Genomic DNA, 5905 nt, shown 5'->3' with positions numbered 1-5905 from the left:
TAGGTGTTGTCTTGTTGTCTGCTACCTCCTGGGGTTCTGTTGTCTTGTTGTCTGGTACCTCCTGGGGTTAGGTGTCGTCAGTCTCTCTCTCTCTCTCTCTCTCTCTCTCTCTCTCTCTCTCTCTCTCTCTCTCTCTCTCTTTCTCTTTCTCTTTCTCTTTCTCTTTCTCTTTCTCTTTCTTTGCGGTTTCAGACCCGACTAGACGCTGCCCGCTGCCTGGTTAAGGCAGTGATTAATTGAGCAGGTCTGGCAGTCCTGAAGCTCCCTGCACAGTTCATTTGTTATACATTTATACCTTCATAATTCATCTTCGAATTTCATCAAATGTTTCATCATCCTTTTGTATGAGGAGAGACATTTTTTCTCCACAGAAGTGATGAATATGTTTGTGTCAGATCTGTTGTCTGAAACAGGCCCGGCACAGTTAGTGGGATCTGGGAAGACTTGCCACTGACTAGCACCAAATACAACAATTCCGTTGATTACAATAGTTTTTGGGGTATTTATCTACTTTGTATTAAATTATGTTCTTTTAAACAAGTGTAATTCTGGAGCCATTTGTCCTGTTGGGATGAGTTGAACGTTAACCTGGTGTTACATAGAGTTTTACTGATACAGCCACAACATTAGAATATATTTCAGTGTAGACTATGTAACCTAGAGATCAAGGAAACTAAGTATCTTTATTTGACTCATTAGCACCGTTTTTCAGTTGCTGGTTTTTGAATATAATTTCACAGTCCTCCACCGGTGGTCCCTACCAGCAGGTGGCAGTAGAGCCCCATGGATCGCCAGCCAGTGGCTGAGTCACGCAGAGTTTACCATCTGTTGCCTTGCATGGGGTCCTGGGAGCCTTCAGACAAAGTATGTGAACGTAAATCATGTTACCCAGTGTCTCTTCCCCTCTCTCCTCAGCCAAGCTCACTCACATCAGCTGATAACAACATGAGGGAGAGGGCGGAGGAGAAACTGAGTGGAATAGAGTCTGTTAGCGAGGGTTACCTTTAGAGAGGCTTGCTATGGGATGTGTTAACAACCGGGGACGACAGTGTTGGTGAATGTCAGAGGGACAGAGAGATATTGCAGAGTTATTACTGGGAATGGAGACTATGGGGACTGGAGACTATGGGGACTGGGGACTGTGGGGACTGGGGACTGTGGGGACTGGAGACTATGGGGACTGGAGACTATAGGGACTGGAGACTATGGGGACTGGAGACGATGGGGACTGGAGACGATGGGGACTGGAGAATATGGGGACTGGAGAATATGGGGACTGGAAACGATGGGGACTGGATACTATGGGGACTGGAGACGATGGGGACTGGAGACGATGGGGACTGGAGACGATGGGGACTGGAGACTATGGGGACTGGAGACTATGGGGACTGGAGACTATGGGGACTGGAGACTATGGACATTGGGTTGGGCTCTGACTGAGACTGAGACAAGCCGCGACAAGCCCATCCCTACCAAATAGGGATGGGTGTATTACAGGAGTCTATGGGTAGCTATGGGACTAAGCTACACGGATTTATGGGCTACCTCAGGATGTCCCATGAACTTATCCCACATGTCTAACTCAGATTCAGCTTCGGGGGAAAACACACATTATGGTATTATCTTATAAAGGTCTTGCCCTAAACACGACGGCCATTAAAATCTCCTTTCGGTGTCAGTCTGAGACACAACGACCCCGGAGCTGCTCAGTGGAGAGCTGTGCTGCAATACATATGGATGAGAGAAACGGTGTATGTGAGGATGGAGCATGTCTTCAGAGTGAGGCTAGGGGACTGTGCTGTAATACATATGGATGAGAGAAACGGTGTGTGTGTGTGTGTGTGTGAGGATGGAGCATGTCTTCAGAGTGAGGCTAGGGGACTGTGCTGTAATACATATGGATGAGAGAAACGGTGTGTGTGTGTGTGTGTGTGAGGATGGAGCATGTCTTCAGAGTGAGGCTAGGGGACTGTGCTGTAATACATATGGATGAGAGAAACGGTGTGTGTGTGTGTGTGAGGATGGAGCATGTCTTCAGAGTGAGGCTAGGGGACTGTGCTGTAATACATATGGATGAGAGAAACGGTGTGTGGGTGTGTGTGTGAGGATGGAGCATGTCTTCAGAGTGAGGCTAGGGGACTGTGCTGTAATACATATGGATGAGAGAAACGGTGTGTGTGTGTGTGTGTGAGGATGGAGCATGTCTTCAGAGTGAGGCTAGGGGACTGTGCTGTAATACATATGGATGAGAGAAACGGTGTGTGTGTGTGTGTGAGGATGGAGCATGTCTTCAGAGTGAGGCTAGGGGACTGTGCTGTAATACATATGGATGAGAGAAACGGTGTGTGGGTGTGTGTGTGAGGATGGAGCATGTCTTCAGAGTGAGGCTAGGGGACTGTGCTGTAATACATATGGATGAGAGAAACGGTGTGTGTGTGTGTGTGTGAGGATGGAGCATGTCTTCAGAGTGAGGCTAGGGGACTGTGCTGTAATACATATGGATGAGAGAAACGGTGTGTGTGTGTGTGTGTGTGTGTGTGAGGATGGAGCATGTCTTCAGAGTGAGGCTAGGGGACTGTGCTGTAATACATATGGATGAGAGAAACGGTGTGTGTGTGTGTGTGTGTGAGGATGGAGCATGTCTTCAGAGTGAGGCTAGGGGACTGTGCTGTAATACATATGGATGAGAGAAACGGTGTGTGTGTGTGTGTGTGTGAGGATGGAGCATGTCTTCAGATTGAGGCTAGGGGACTGTGCTGTAATACATATGGATGAGAGAAACGGTGTGTGTGTGTGTGTGAGGATGGAGCATGTCTTCAGAGTGAGGCTAGGGGACTGTGCTGTAGAGCAGGAAGAAGTTTAAAGGGGAGTCTGTTTTCTGTGTAACCTACAGCATGCACGGCCTCCCGTCACCCAGGCCCTGCTGGCTGATTCCGTCGTCCTTGTCGATCATCAGGACAGCACGCTTGGGGGGGCGACAACGATCCTTTGGCCCAGGACACGGCCAGCGATGCTGGAATAAATCTGTCCTAATCTGTGGGCCATGTAGCTACAGCCATTAGCTCTTGATCCTGTCCAGGCAGAGCACGGAGCAAGCAGGAAGACGGAGTGTTCACTGTGGTACAGACAGGGTAAAGGAGGAGGGAGTGTGGGAGAGACCGAGGGAGATTGACAGTGTTCACTGCAGTACAGACAGGGTAGAGGAGGAGGGAGGTGGGGGAGAGAGACCGAGGGAGGTTGACAGTGTTCACTGCGGTACAGACAGGGTAGAGGAGGAGGGAGTTGGGAGAGAGACCGAGGGAGGTTGACAGTGTTCACTGCGGTACAGAGAGGGTAAAGGAGGAAGGAGTGTGGGAGAGAGACCAAGGGAGGTTGACAGCATGCACTGCGGTACAGACAGGGTAGAGGAGGAGGGAGAGAGAGAATGAGGGAGATTGACAGTGTTCACTGCAGTACAGACAGGGTAGAGGAGGAGGGAGGTGGGGGAGAGAGACCGAGGGAGGTTGACAGTGTTCACTGCGGTACAGACAAGGTAGAGTAGGAGGGAGGTGGGGGAGAGAGACCGAGGGAGATTGAAAGTGTTCACTGCGGTACAGACAGGGTAGAGGAGGAGGGAGAGAGAGAATGAGGGAGATTGATAATGTTCACTGCAGTACAGACAGGGTAGAGGAGGAGGGAGGTGGGGGAGAGAGACCGAGGGAGGTTGACAGTGTTCACTGCGGTACAGACAGGGTAGAGTAGGAGGGAGGTGGGGGAGAGAGACCGAGGGAGGTTGACAGTGTTCACTGCGGTACAGACAGGGTAGAGTAGGAGGGAGGTGGGGGAGAGAGACCGAGGGAGATTGACAGTGTTCACTGCGGTACAGACATGGTAGAGGTAGAGGGAGAGAGACAGAGGGGAGGGTGAGAGTGTGGGAGAGAAAACGAGGGAGGCGGAGAGAGATGGAGAGGGAGAGAGACCGAGGGAGGTGGAGGGGGAGAGGGAGGGAGAGGGAGAGAGACCGAGGGAGAGAGACTGAGGGAGGGAGACAGAGAGAATGAGGGAAAGGTTGAGTGGGAGCAGTTATGGATTTAAATGCTTCTCTGGCAAGATCATCTGTCCAATAACAGGAACACACTGAGGGATTTTCTTCCCAAACCTCTTTGGAATGGAGGTGGGTTTCTGGGTCCTGCAGTCACTGCTCCAGAAGCAGTCCATACCTTGCCTGAGAGATGGTTGATTTGTTTTCTAGAATCCGTCCATATCTATCAAATCAAATCAAATGTATTTATATAGCCCTTTTCACATCAGCTGATATCTCAAAGTGCTGTACAGAAGCCCAGCCTAAAACCCCAAACAGCAAGCAATGCAGGTGTAGAAGCACGGTGGCTAGGAAAAACTCCCTAGAAAGGCCAAAACCTAGGAAGAAACCTAGAGAGGAACCAGGCTATGAGGGGTGGTCAGTCCTCTTCTGGCTGTGCCGGGTGGATATTATAACAGAACATGACGAAGATGTTCAAATGTTCATAAATGACCAGCATGATCAAACAATAATAATCACAGTAGTTGTCGAGGGTGCAACAAGTCAGAACCTCAGGAGTAAATGTCAGTTGGCTTTCATAGCCGATCATTGAGAGTATCTCGACCGCTCCTGCTATCTCTAGAGAGTTGAAAACAGCAGGTCTGGGACAGGTAGCACGTCCGGTGAACAGGTCAGTGTTCCATAGCCGCAGGCAGAACAGTTGAAACTGGAGCAGCAGCACAGCCATGTGGACTGGGGACAGCAAGGAGTCATCATGCCAGGTAGTCCTGAGGCATGGTCCTAGGGCTCAGGTCCTCCGAGAGAGAGAAAGAAAGAAAGAGAGAACGAGAGAATTAGAGAGAGCATTCACACAGGACACAGGATAAGACAGGATAAGTACTTCAGATATAACAGACTGACCCTAGCCCCCGACACATAAACTACTGCAGCATAAATACTGGAGGCTGAGACAGGAGGGGTCAGGAGACACTTTGGCCCCATCCAACGATACCCCCGGACAGGGCCAAACAGGCAGGATATAACCCCAACCACTTTGCCAAAGCACAGCCCCCCACCACTAAGGAGATATCTTCAACCACCAACTTAGCATCCTGAGACAAGGCCGAGTATAGCCAACAAAGATCTCTGCCACGGCACAACCCAAGGGGGGGCGCCAACCCAGATAGGAAGGCCACGTCAGTGACTCAACCCACTCAAGTGACGCACCCCTCCTAGGGACGGCATGGAAGAGCACCAGTAAGCCAGTGACTCAGCCCCTGTAATAGGGTTAGAGGCAGAGAATCTCAGTGGAGAGAGGGGAACCAGCCAGGCATAGACAGCAAGGGCGGTTCGTTGCTCCAGAGCCTTTCCGTTCACCTTCACACTCCTGGGCCAGACTACACTCAATCATATGACCCACTGAAGAGATGAGTCTTCAGTAAAGACTTAAAGGTTGAGACTGAGTCTGCGTCTCTCACATGGGTAGGCAGACCATTCCATAAAAATTGAGCTTTATAGGAGAAAGCCCGGCCTCCAGCTGTTTGCTTAGAATTTCTAGGGACAATTAGGAGGCCTGCGTCTTGTGACCGTAGCGTACGTGTAGGTATGTAAGGCAGGACCAAATCGGATAGACAAGTAGGAGCAAGCCCATGTAATGATTTGTAGTTTAGCAGTAAAACCTTGAAATCAGCCCTTGCCTAAACAGGAACCAGTGTAAGGAGGCTAGCACTGGAGTAATATGATCATTTTTTTTGGTTCTAGTCAGGATTCTAGCATCCGTATTTAGCACTAACTGAAGTTTATTTAGTGCTTTATCCGGGTAGCCGGAAACTAGAGCATTGCAGTAGTCTAAACTAGACGTAACAAAAGCATGGATACAATTTTCTGCATCATTTTTGGACAGAA

Source organism: Salvelinus fontinalis, unplaced genomic scaffold (assembly GCF_029448725.1).
Source record: "Salvelinus fontinalis isolate EN_2023a unplaced genomic scaffold, ASM2944872v1 scaffold_0238, whole genome shotgun sequence".
NCBI lineage: Eukaryota > Metazoa > Chordata > Actinopteri > Salmoniformes > Salmonidae > Salvelinus > Salvelinus fontinalis.
This window is presented reverse-complemented; position numbering follows the sequence as displayed.